The sequence below is a fragment of the Tamandua tetradactyla genome, chromosome 10 (assembly GCF_023851605.1).
Source record: "Tamandua tetradactyla isolate mTamTet1 chromosome 10, mTamTet1.pri, whole genome shotgun sequence".
Classification (NCBI taxonomy): Eukaryota; Metazoa; Chordata; class Mammalia; order Pilosa; family Myrmecophagidae; genus Tamandua; species Tamandua tetradactyla.
Window position 1 is genome coordinate 51,893,256 of NC_135336.1, and position 14,473 is coordinate 51,907,728.

A 14,473-nucleotide genomic window follows, 5' to 3' on the forward strand; every position below is an offset into this window, starting at 1 on the left:
CAGATGCCTATTGTCAACCTAATTTTTTGTTTTTTTGTTTTGTTTTTAATCAAAGCAGGAAATACCTTTTCCATGTATAGGGAAATTTAAACTCCTTTCTTTTCAAACTCCATTTTCCATGGGGACAGATTTAGTTTGTTGTCTATTCTATCTTATCATGCAATAGGTATTGTCAGGAACATTAACACCTACAATTCAGATCTTTTCCCTATGTCTTTGTGAAATTTTCAAAAGTTGCTTTTGTATACTTCTTGGAATATAAGTATATTTTTATTTTTAGTTTTATATATTGCATGGGCAGGCTCTGGGAATTGAACCTGGGTCTCCGGCATGGCAGGCAAGAAGTCTACCACTGAGCCACCATTGCCCACCCAGAATATAAGAAGACAAATGAACTGTAGCTTATGTAGAGTGATTTCTATAGCATTAAGTTTTAAAAATCTAGATTCTTTACAGTACTTTTTGTAGTATTCAAATATTACAAGATAAAAAAAATTACAAATGAAAGAAGAAAAATAAATTTTTAAAAAATGAAAGAAGAGGACGAAGTAGGGAACTCTTAAGAGAACAGGGCCTATAAAATATAAATTATTTAAATTGGAAGGTAAAATAATATTTAAATATGTATATTTAATTAATATTTTAATTTATAGTGATTCTTCCAACTAGTCATTACCATCAAATGCTAACTGCATGAACAGTCATAAGACACAAAAATTCCAGAAAGGTCTAAACAAAATTTCTATGACCCATTACATCTTGTTTCAGTCTATAAGCTCTAGCTCTTCATGTCCTTATCATTATTTAATTCAATATTTATTTCAATTCATTATCAAGCCTTAAATTAAACTTACCTTGTTTTAACCACCCTACTCTCAAAGCAAACAGCACTGATAGCACTCACCCCTCAAAAAGGCCTGGTTTAGGTTTTGACTCTCCCCTAACTGAGGGCAGTTTTAACTGACACTTCCTTAAGCCTGTGTGCTCCAGGAATGAGCTCTTATTACCCTTCTCCTGGAAAAATCTGCAAATTATCTCTAAATTAATCTGCATCAATTTTCTCACTGTCTCTACCTTGCAAGTCCAAAATGGACCTTTCCTTCTCCCCTAAATAAGGTTAGCTTCAGAAGTCAGTATGCTCAGTTTTTAAATGCTTTTTTAATGATCATTGACCCCAAGTGTTAGCTTTTGTTTTTCCTTTCTTCTCTTTTACCATCGTCCCACCCTCTTTTGTCCCACCCTGAATTCACTTTTGATTCCTTTAGGTTCATCCCCTCTCCTCCCAAAATGCTGAGCAGGCTGCTCCTCGTGTTAGTGCCAGCTAACAGTGACATTGATACATCACAGACATACCCCAGTGGGCTCAGTAACATTCAGAACAGACTAAGAATCTAATTCAAAATATTTGCTTATTAAAGAAACCCGTACAGTAGCTGCACAATTCCCTATAGCCTAGTGTTATGTTATAAATGAATCAATCTCTCTATTCACCCTGACCCTGACCCACAATTACACATGGCTGATGCTCCCCGATTAATGCAGAGCAATAATACAATGCAACTCTCTTCTGAACCTAAGAAAAATAAATTAGTTTGTAATTAATTGATGATATCTGCAGTTTACTGAGACATATCATTTATTTGTATAATAAATGCCTGTGGTAGTTAGGTTCAGGTGTCAACTTGGCCAGGTGAAGGCACCTAGTTCTGTTGCTGTGGGCATGAGCCAATGGTACGTGAACCTCATCTGCTGCTCATTACATCTGCAGTTGGCTAGGAGGCGTGCCTGCTGCAATGAATGATGTTTGATTTAATTGGCTGGTGCTTAAATGAGAGAGTCAATGTAGCACAGCACAAGCAGCTCAGCATACCTCATCTCAGCACTCCCAGCTCAGCCCAGGCCTTTGGAAATGCAGAAAGAAATCACCCCAGGGAAAGTTGTTGGAACCCAGAGGTCTGGAGAGAAGGCAGCAGAGATCACCCTATGCCTTCCCATGTTGGAAAGAACTTCAGATGAAAGTTAGCTGCCTTTCCTCTGAAGAACTAATGAAATAAATTCCCTTTTATTAAAAGCCAATCCATCTCTGGTGTGTTGCATTCCGGCAGCTAGCAAACTAGAACAATGCCAGAATCACATGTTAGTTTAAGAAAAACTTGACTATTGTTGGCAAATACAAGACAATAAGATTTAAACAATTGTACAACTTCTATTGTCATTACCCACACCTAATACTTGGATGAAGCTAGGAAAATTTCTAATCACCCAAAGTATTCAATGTAGCGTCTGAGTGCCAAACAAAACATGTTATTGATCAACCAAATTTTTTTCCTGTTAATTAAATGTTAATATCGCTCTTTGCTCTCCTCCTCACCTCCCTAAAACTAGGATAAACATTAAGAATTCAAATTCCTGAGCCCCACTGAATCATAATCTCTGGAACTAGGTTTAACAAACTTCACATGAGATTGTTTTACACACTAAAATTTGAGACCCACCATTTCATGGTATTCTTTCTATCTGTCAAACTGAGAGATAATTATCTATCACTGTGCCAGGATCTCTGACAACTTGCTTTCTACTGATAGCCCTAATATATTCTGGATCCAGGTATTGTGGAAAATGTAGCTTATTGGATTTGGGAAGTCTTCTTTAAGACAAATAATTCAAAATTATAAATAGAAAATTACTTATTGTTCTAGTTTGCTAGCTGCCAGAATGCACTATACCAGAAACGGAACGTCTTTTAAAAGGGGAATTTAATAAGTTGCAAGGTAATAGTTTTTAGGCCATGGAAATGTCCCAATTAAAGCAAGTCTATAGAAATGTCCAATCTAAGGCATCCAAGGAAAGATACTTTGATTCAAGAAGGCCGATGAAGTTCAGGGTTTCTCTCTTAAGTGGAAAGGCACATGGCGAACACAGTCAGGGTTTCTCTCTCAACTGGAAAGGCATATGGCCAACACAGTGTCATCTGCTAGCTTCCTCCCCAGCTCCCTGAGAGGCATTCTCCTTCTTCATCTTCATCTCCAAAAGTCACTGGCTGGTGGGCTCTCTGCTTCGTGGTTCTATGGCATTCTCTGTTGTGGCTTTCTCATGGCTCAGTTGTTCTTTTCTGCTCTCTCTGACTCTCCCCCTTCCTCCAAAATGTTTCCTCTTATATAGGATTCTGGTAAACTAATCAGGACCCACCTGGAATGGGAGGAGACACGTCTCCAACTAATCCAGTTTAACAACCACTCTTGCTCAAGCCACATCCCCATGGAGATAATCTAATCAAATTTCCAACATACAGTGCTAAATAGGGTTTAAGGGAAATGGCTGCTCCCACAAGGTTGGACTAGGATTGGAACATGGCTTTTCTAGGGTACATACATCCTTTCAAACCAGCACACTTTTGAAAGTCAATATTTTTTTAGGATGATAAAGGAAATCACACTAACATACTCAACAATGGATTTCCAGTTTCCTTCCTCCTGAGATCTCTTCAGGTGATTTACCAGAGTGCTTACATTGAAATGCTTTCTGATTATAACCTGGCTTCCCATCCTCACCTGAGCACTCTGTATTTCCCCACAATTCTCAACATTTGCTGTAGTCCATGTGAGAAAGAAGCTCCAAATCTTCCTGAAAATACTATATAAGCCTTTTTCAATCAGTCCTGAACTAATAATATTGAAGTGGCCTTCCTGTGCCATATTTTGACTGACTTTAACTTGTCTTCTTTTTTCTCTGCCAAAGATTTTGCAATGACTTTTTATCTCAAGCATTACTGGAAAGATGAGAGGTTCTCCTTTCCTAGCACAGCAAACAAAAGCATGACCATTGACCACAAATTGATCAAAAAGATCTGGGTGTCTAATATCTTTTTTGTCCATTCTAAAAGACCCTCATCCATGGAGAACATCAGATACTGTGAGTACACCCCAGTGGAAGCTTCCTCTTCAGTCTCAGGTAAGGAAGGCTGTTGTCTTTGGTTTCTTAATACCACGATGTCTACACCAAAGTTGTTGGATCACGCTTCAGACAAAAATCACAATAGAGTTGTTTAGTGATTGTGTGCAAACAGTTGATATGATTTTTCCTGGTTCTAACATCCAGATCATAAAGAATGGTTTCCTATTCTAAGTATACACACTCTGGGTGAATGTTCAGGAATAATAGGAAATAAGGTTGAATAAGTAGAGTGGAACTGAAATATGGAGAACCTTAAAAGTCTGCCACACAATTTTATAGGTATGCCAAAACTGCTTTTCCTCCTGCTAACTCCATCCTGCCTCCACCTCCAACAAACAGCTTTGGAGGCTTAGATTAGCTAGGTGTTTTCTAACCATCTCATTCATTTTTCATAGGTAGGCATAGCTATCATGCAAGTTATCTCTAATTCCTTCACTTCCTTTTTCCTTTTTAAGAATACAAATAATTCAAGGGTGCATGGGTGGTTAAGTGGTAGAACGCTCACTTGCCATGCAAGAGACCCAGCTTTGAGTCCCAGATCATGCACCCAAAATAAATAAATTAATTAAAATAATTTGTACTGATGTTAAACTGAAACAGTCCTCTATATGAAATATACTGTCTTCTTTTAGCCTGAGACCTGGGCATACTCAATTGTTTATCATAGTTAATTCCAAAAATGTTTGATAATGTCAAGCAATTCCATTTTTTTCATATCCTAGAAATACCAAAAAGATTCTGCAATAGGCTGAAAAATGCCCCTCCCCAAAAAATATCCATGTCCTAATCCCTGAAACCTATGAATACTAGCATTTATAGCAAAAAGGGATCTTCACAGCTATAATTAAATTAAGGATCTTGAGATGGGGATATCATCCTGGATTATCCAGATAAGCCCTAAATGGTATCATAAGTGTCTTTATAAGAGGGAGTCAGAGGGACATTTGACACACAGAAGAGGAGAAAGCAAAGTGGCAGAAACAGATGTGAGAGTAATGTGGCCACAATCCCAAAAATGCCAGCAGCCACTAGAGGTGGAAGAGGTAAAGAAAGGATTCTCCCCTAGAGCCTCTGGAGGGAGCACAGTCTTCCTGACTCCTTGATTTCAGCCCAGTGATACTAATTTCAATTTTTTCACCTCCAGAACTAGGAAAGAATAAATTCTACTGTTTTAAGCCACCAGTTTTGTGGTCACTTCTTGCAACAACAATAGGAAACAAAGATTCATCTTGTTCACTAAAAATGCCTTACTCACATTAGCACAAAAGAACTATTACCAACCATTTCATAAGAAATGGCAAAACTTTTAAAAATGCAATTAAAGAAAAGAACTGCTTCCAATGAGAATTTTAAGTCAGGAGTAACATAGGAGTACTATGAGTATTAAAATGAGGCTTCACTAGGAATCAGAAGCAGAATGGTACCCCAAAGAAAGTTGCTCAACTCCTGGGAGGTAATCACTCAGCCCTGGAATATCCTGCCTGATAAGTTTGTTTGTTTACCTGGGGGCTTTGGACCATATTAGAGAATCTATGCTTCCAATGTGATTTATGGTGAGAGCCTTGGACCATGCAACATTAGCTTGACCTCTGAAGGAGATGGAGACTAAAGTCAGCTGCTTGGGCAATCAGCCACATCTATGTGACCAATTACCCAATTAAAACTTTAAATGCTGAGGCTCAGTTGAGCTTCCGCGGTTGGCCATGCTCCATGCATGTTGTCCATATCATTGCTAGAAGAATTAAGTGCTGGCTGCACAACTCCACTGGGAGAGAACAACAAAATATTTGTACCTCGTTTCTCTTGGACTTTTCCCTATTCTGCTGATTTTAATCTACATCTGTTTTCTGTAATAACCATGTATATAATAGCTTTGCTGAGTTTATGAGTCCTTCTAGTGAATCATTGAAACTGAAAGTGGTCTTAGAGATGCCTGGTCATAAGGGACTCAAAATTGTTGTCTGCACAACTTTTTCCAGTCGACAGCAGAGCCAGTCCAAGCCTGAAAACATTCAGACACCTCCCCACCACCTAAATCCTTGGGTCATTAATTTCTTCATGTGTAATATGAAGGCAGTGAACTCAAGAACTTCAGAGATCTCTTCCAATTTTAAAGTACACCAGAATGACTATGTTTCATTACATGAAGTCATCCAAATACACCCCTGGCTTGGTGTTTTGCTACTTGACTACTGACGGTAGAATTCAGCCCACAGCGGATAGAGGTTCTACCCTCTGTTTAACTCAGCAGCGCCATGGGTAGGAGCATCTGTTGCCTTTGTTTTCGCAGACTTGCTCAGGGGCCTTTTATGAACCTCTGATCTACTATTGTGGGTACCAGTGTTTCCACTTTGAGGCAGGATCATAGTACCACAGCCTCTGCCTGAAGCCAGGAAAATCTAGAAGGATATAAAATTTTAAAAAAATAATCCTCATCAGTATGCAAGCCTTTTGACTGCATTATACATCGTGCACATCGATCTGCAACTAAAATTGTTCTGAGCTTCCCCTTCACTACTGGAGAAGAGAATTTCTTCAGATAGATTTGCTTCCTGAAGGAGTCCTTTACCATGGGTTTTATTACCACCATCCCAGTCCTTTATTATTAGAAGCTATTTAAATTTAGATCTTCCAAAAAGCAAAACATGCTTACATCAATTTAAAAGTCTTCTTATTTTAAGGTGTGCTTTGCTGAAGACATCAAAGTCAGAAAAAACAGAAGGAGCTGACCAGAGATGGTGAGGTCAAAATAATTATTAGAGCTGGAATTCATTCATAAACTCTATGTCTTAAGCAAATCACGAACCTCCCTAGATTTGCTTCATTCCATGTTATTTGTATGTGAAATGGCAATGCCTATTTTGCATTATTCTTGAAAGGCACACAAAACTGGAAAACAATAAGAAAGCCTCAATATTTCATGTTTATTTGGCCATATGGCTGATTTTACACAGTTTTCTTTTTCTTGTTCTTTTTCTAGAATAACTGTTTCAGCCATGTGCTTTGTGGATTTCAGCAGGTTTCTTCTGGACACTCAAAATTGTTCCCTTGAATGAGAACACTGTAAGTCTTACTTCCTAATGGAGTGAGTACATGAGCTACACACACTAGCACATACCTGCATGTAAAAAATATGCTCTCAAGAAGCATTAAAGAGTTGACAGAAATTAAATGGATTTATCTAAAACCATCAAAGTTTTTGTTTACTAAGGATGATGGCAATTTGCCATTCAAATGAGAAGTTTGGGGTGGGGCCAATGCTCTGATAATTGCATATTCTGCAGTTTCCACAGTGTCTTAATGGAACAGCTTGCTAAAAAGGTCTATTTTTACTACTATTAGCATAGACTCACACAGATCTTCCAAATTAGTGAAGCTCTGTGATTTATGTGCCTGTATTAGCTGCAATCCTCCATGAAGTGCACTTGGCCTCCCCAGAATAACCCAGCTCTAGACATAGGCATTCTAATCAAAGCCCTATCAGAGGCCATCTGAGATGGCTCTACATCAATCACTTTGACCCATCAGCTCTTATTGATATGATGTTTTAAAAGCTGACTGCAATTTTTCATAATGTATCTAAAATGCTGAAGATCTCAATAGGTGTTTCCGAACACATACTCTTCCCCAAATCCACTGGAAACTTTCTATACTGTTATTTAATTTTAGAAAAAAAATCAGTATGAGTTAGGCCCATTTTGTAATTACACCCAAGACAACTACAATACTAAAGGGACCTACATATGAATGTAGGACAGTGCCATGATCTCACTATGATCTGAGTCCTGCATTAATATTGTAGGACCTGTATGTAAGAGAGTGCACATAGCTAGAGGAGCATCTAATAGGATAGTTTTAACTCACACATGGACACAAGAAAAGCCTCCAACAGTACACGGGTCATCAGAATCTGTTTTGGAGATAATTTTTTCTTTTTGAAGGTGTGAGTTTTATCAATGTATCAGCAAACTTGTTTGGTGAGCACATAATATATACATGTCATTGAGCTAACCACTTGAGATAGAGCTGTATAGACCTCACAGAACTTCATATTTTGTTATAAAAATGCTATTTTCCTTTTTTTTTAAGATACCGACGGGGTGGGCCACAGTGGCTCAGTGGGCAGAGTTCTCACCTGCCAGGCCGGATACCCGGGTTTGATTCCCAGTGCCTGCCCATGCAAAAAAAAAAAAAAAATATATATATATATATATACTTACAATGAGGAAGACCTAATTCTATACTGGAAACAAGTCCCTAAACATTGATGAACACATCACCCTTTCTCAGTTCTTCATTGAGGAGTTCAATGCATCTAGTGTATTTGCTTTCTATAGCAGCACAGGTACAGCATTTTACTTGATCTATCCGTCACCATTTATTGAGTATCTACAGTATGCAAAGTACCACAGCATGTGAAGAGACCTGAATCCAAGCAAGTGACCCATTTGGCCAGTAGCATCATCCTTCTCCTTTAACAGGCAGCCTCCTCCATCGCTCCAATATATCACTTCTCTCTTCCTTATGCAACTGCCTCTACCTATAGCCCTTGTTGCCCCTCTAGACCTCTCAGTCTCCTCTCAATACATTAAACAGAGTGATTATCTGAAAACATAAAGACCACAATTCTTGTCTGCTCAAAACCCTCTAGTGTTTTCCCATCACACTTAGAACAAAATCCAAGCTTCTCAACATGGTTTACAAGGCCCTACCTAATGCTCTGACTGCACCCACCATCACTGCCCCCTCCACATCATCCTCTTCCCCCACACTGACCTTCTGGCTTGTCCTCAGATACGTCTCGTTCTGCAGGGCTTCCACTGTGGCTTTTTCTTCCATAAGCTCAAAAGCTTTTCCAAGATCTTCTCATGGCCAACTCCCTCATCGATCTGAGGCTTTGTTCAAACACTTCCTCAAAGAAGAATTTTCTACCATCCTGACTAAGACAGGCCTCCATCACCATTCCCTGTCCTCATTTGTCATCACGGTACTTTTCACTACCTGAAATATCTATTTATTTGATTACATTATTGTCTAAGTGCATCACTAAAAAGAAAGCATGGAATCTATCTGTCTTGTTAAACACTCCCCCAGCACCTGGAGTATAACTGTGCATGATAAACACTGAATAAGTATCAGCTGAATGAATCAATCCGTAGCGTGCATCATCTCAAATAGAAAATCCATTCAAAATATACTATGACAGATAGAATGGTTTGGCAGCATTTGACGTGTTCTTCAGTTGTACTAGATCTCTGTGAACTAAAGTTATAAGTAGCTTCCATCTTTTCCCCACCACTATTACCCATCCTCCACCATCATTCTGCTGCTGATTATTAGCATTCTGCATGGTTTCAGGGAGAACCCATCTAAAATACCATTTCAGGAGAGTGAAGCCATGCTCAGACCTGTAAGTGTTCCCACAGGTGGCCCTGAGTTTCAGAACTGCCCTGGCCAGAATCCTTTTATCTGTTCTGCTTTGATACCAGTGACTTTTCTTCCCACCACTGCACAGAAGATGTTCTACTCTGCTCTTAGAACTTGAAGAGGAGTTATCACATTGTTATCTAGAGACTGCATCTTCAAGAGAGAGATCAAAATTTATGTAAAAGAATAGTTAAATGGCTTTCTGGGACCAACAGCTATTTAACTATTTAGATCTATCAGAAATGCTCTATTTCATCCCATTATTTGTCTACATTACTGAGATTCAGGCGATGCTGCTACTAATTTTAATAATGTTTATTGCCTTTTCTGATTACATAAGTAACACATATTCATTTGTCTTATTCACTGATATAATCCTAGGCTTTAGGAGATGTTCAACAGGTAATTGTTAATGAATAAATAAATAGTAGATAATTTAAAAGGATTCAGAATAGTTTAAGGAAAAAAGTCTTTATAATCCCACCTCATAGAGATAAACTCTTATTATTTTGATATATTTGTCTGCTCCTCTTCCTTCTCCTTCTTTGTCCCTTTATCATTCTCCATATAAATAAGTATAAATCTGTTTTTATCAGGATTTCTAATGCTCTTAGTCCTACAAAGGATACAATTAACTTTTAAAAAAAGGAATGCATGCATTGGACAATGACTTATTGAAATATAACTTATAGGGTTTTTTTTTTTTTTGCATTTTACCAATTCTATGATGAAATAACTTTGGCACATGATAAATTTTGAATGGGAATTTGGAATTTTTCATATTGAAATGTGATACACATGAAGCATAGAAATCCAAGAGTATTGTTTCCTGTACAGAAAATATACAATATGTATATTATAATAGTGATGACATTTCTTCAGATTTTGAAGCTCAAGCATCCATGAACATATGCCCAGCTTTTCTGTTAAAAGAATAGGCAAAATTTCATTTCCAAATTTTAACTCCACCAGTAACTCATTCCATTGGTTATAGTTTCTTTATTTAGGCTTGTCAGTCATTTTGGGGCAGGAAATTTGAACACTGACTGAGTGAATATTTAATGATGAAGAATTATCATAGATGTTATTATATAAATAACATTTTTTAATTTAATTTTATTTTTTTACTAGAGACGTTATAGATTTACAGAACAAACGTGCATAAAATACAAGATTCCCATATACCACCTATGGCAGCCAAGGCCCAGGCTCCTTCCTAACTGGAAATGAGCCATTTCCCATGACCCAAGCAAGCAACTGCCTGCTTGACCAACACAGAGGCCAAGAAAGAAAGCAACCTCCCTGGGAGGAAAAGAATGTAATCACAGATGTAAAGGAACAACACTGATTGTATCTTAGTCTTAAACATTAATCCAAGTAAAACGTCACTTTTTAAGCCCCTTTAATGATTACACTAGTGACCAAATGTCCTCATACTGTATGGGACATCTTTGCTCTAAAATCGTATACCTATTGCCCCTTGCACTCCTGCCTCTCTGTGGAGTGCTACCCCTCCGGACTACTACCACAAGAGACTCTCCTATTCGTAAATCCTAATAAATCTATGTCTGCTTCTGTGCCTGCTGTGTGTTTTTGGTCTCGTGGCAGCACAGGCTCGTGTGCTTCACAAACTGGGTCTGGGCCCAAACACCATCCTATTATTAACACGTTGCATGGGTGTGGTACATTTGTGACAATTGATGAAAGCACATTTTTATAATTGTGCTATTAACTATAGTCAATGACTTAATTTAGGATTCATTTTGTAGTGAATTCCATGGCTATTTTTAATTTTTATTTTTATTCTATTACCATAAAGCAACCTAATATTTCCCCCTTTTACCACATTCAGGTATACATTTTAGTGCTACTGATTTCATTCACAATATCATGCTACCCATCACCACCATCCATTTCCAAACCATTTCCATCATTCCAAGTAGGAACTCTGTACAATTTAAGCCTAGTCTTTTTGAGCCCTACCAGGCAGGTCCAATACCAGTTCATTTTTATCTTCTCCTAGTCATGTTTTTTAAGTCTGTCTAAAGCCAGGCCAAGTACTTGTATTGAAAAACTTGCTGCTTAGAAAGATGCTTTTAAGTATTTTAAAAGGAACTACAAATTCTTAACATTCAAGTGTCATTACATTCTTAAGAAAGAGAATGTTGATTTCTAAGAAAAATGAAAAATAATAGAATTGGGTTCAAGTATACATGTTTTATGTAGCATGAGATGGAGAGTCTCCCATAATAAATTAAAATTTTAAAAGGCCAAATTATAGAAGAATGCATAATATAATCCCTTTTTTATTATTCAAAAAGAATTTATTCACATGTGTATATTCTTTTAAAGTCTAGAAAGATTAACTGTGGTTACCTCTGAGATAATATATATATATAGATTAGGAAACTTTAAATTTAATTTTAGCACTTTGTTTTTAATTTGTTACAGTATACTATTGTCAATTTTTTAATAAGAAAGATTAAATGGGGGTCTGAGACTAGAAAAATATATGAATAATGCATGTTGGAAGCTTTATCAAATATCAAAGGAATAATCCTATTTGGGTACATTCAACTATTCATTAGGTTTCAGAAAGATCAGCATTTAGATATTTATCTTACCTCATAAATATGTCATAATTCCACTTTCACACCATCCAAGAATTAACTAGAGTCTCCTGAGACCAAACTCAAGTGTTTTTCATTAAAAATAATTTTTGTTATTTTTCTTCATTGCTGTCATTTCAACTACCTCTTTAAAGGCCACATTCAATTTGACTATAGAGAGTATATAACTCACTCCAAATCACTGTAAAAATGTTCACAATGTTTTAGACCTTAGTTTCATTTTATAGTTTAATCAAAGTGTTCTCATTTTTTTCTTAATATTCACCATCTCCATTGCTGTAGTTCAAAAATCACTACTATCTGGCAATGTTAGCAAGTAGGTGAGAAATTCTGCCTCTCATCACTTCCAATACCCCTCAATTATGCACTGTAGGTTTACGAAGAAAAAATAAATGACTTCTGCCCCTAAGGGATACATCAAACAATTTTATTTTAATTTCCCAGAGCAATGAGAATGAACAATAACTCTTTATCACAGCATGAGGTAGTGGTTAAAAGTACAGACTCTGGAGGGAGACCACCTGAGTTCAAATCTTGACTCTGTCACTTACTAGCAATGTGATCTCGGACAAGTTCCTTAATCTCTCTAAGCCTCAGTTTCCTCTTCTTTAAATGGATTTCATAATACAATACTGTCTACCTCACAGGGTAGATATGAGGTAATGTGAGATGAATGTATACATGAGTTAATACAGTTAAACAGCATAAAATGGACTGCATATAGTAAACTCCCAAAAAATATGATTGTCATAACCATTTTCATCACCATCATCATCATCATCTAGATTCTATCAACATAGACAAGATTTACAATCAACAGGTCATTTAAGGTGAGTTTCCAGGTGTAAAAACCTTGAATTTTGCCTTGGGATTGATGCTCCAGCTGCTATCCCTCTCCTCCCTTTTTCTGCCTGCCAGCTCTTCAGCTCTTGTCTCTTTCATAAATTCCTTATTACCACTGTGACTACCTGGAAGAAGCAGAATGGACTCCCCACCAAAAATTTAGTTCAGATGTTAAAATTGATGAGCCACAACGAGCAACAAGAGGGTATAAAGAGCTTGTGTGGTTTGAACTTTCCACTGGCGCCAAAAAACTTTCTACTTGGTGCTTTCTTATCAGTTTGCCCAGATGTGGGGCAAAAGGGCCAAACTGAGTGGTGGGTCTTTGAAAGCTGTCAACAGACATCGGTAGAATCAGAATCTTTATTACACTACCCAAACCAAGGGCTCCACATCTTTCTAAGGCAGTACAACCTTTCCTGTAGGTAAAGGGAGCTCCTCTGGCCTGTAGCTCCAGGCACAAGACTGCAAGTTAGTCTACCCTTCTCAGAAGAACCACATAAAGCAGCATTTCTCCTACTTGGTGGCCAGAGGAAAATAATTATTCTTCAGGAAATACTAGTAAAGAAAGACTGCTGTTAACTGATTTTGCTTCAAGATATAATAATGAACAGAAAATTATATACATTAACAGTATCTTTCTTTTTGGACTACTTTCAGAGCTTTTTCTCATCTCTTTTTAACCTCACAATAATAATATGACACTATAAGTTCAGAGATGCTATTATCCTCAATCGAAACAGAACTCTCAATTGCACACAATAATAAAGAAGGGCTCTGCCATGGCTAATACAAAACAGCAAGTAATTTAAAATAATGTCTATTTTGACTTTAGTATACATTATGTGAAATAACTTTTCTTACCCTTGGTAATGAAAATATTTGGTATTTGCATGGGTTTGAAAGGATGTATGTCCCCTAGAAAAGCCATGTTTTAATCTAAATCCCACTTCAAAAAGGCAGAATAATCCTTATTCAATACTGTATGTTTGAAACTGTAGCCAGAACATCTCCCTGGAGATGTAATTTAGTCAAGAGTGGTTGTTAAACTGGTTAGGTGACGACATGTTTCCACCCATTTGGGTGGGTCTTGATAAGTTTCTGGAGTCCTATAAAAGAAGAAACATTTTGGAGAATGAAGGAGATTCAGAGAGAGAGCAGGGAATGCTGCAGCACCGCAAAGCAGAGAGTCCACAAGCCAGCAGCCTTTGGAGATGAAGAAGGAAAATGCCTCCCAGGGAGCTTCATGCAACTGGAAGCCAGGAGAGAAAGCTAGCAGATGACACCATGTTCACCATGTGCCCTTCCAGCTGAGAGAGAAGCCCTGACTGTGTTCGCCATGTGCCTTCTTGCTTGAGAGAGAAACCCTGAACTTCATCATCCTTCTTGAACCAAGGTTTCATTCCCTGGATGGATGCCTTAGATTGGACATTTCTACAGACTTGTTTTAATTGGGACATTTGCTCAGCCTTAGAACTGTCAACAAGCAATTTATTAAATTCCCCATTTTAAAAGCCATTCGGTTTCTGGTATATTGAATTCTGGCAGCTAGCAAACTAGAACAGTACTCCTAGAGAATATGGCAACTAATGATGGGAGAGAACCTCAGAAACAAGTAGGGA

General features: G+C 37.6%; 1 pseudogene; it reads left to right on the top strand.

Moving 5' to 3' along the window:
- Nucleotides 1-1,287: 1,287 nt before the first annotated feature.
- Nucleotides 1,288-14,473, top strand: part of LOC143647668 (gamma-aminobutyric acid receptor subunit rho-3-like) — a 52,763-nt pseudogene continuing 39,577 nt past the window's right edge.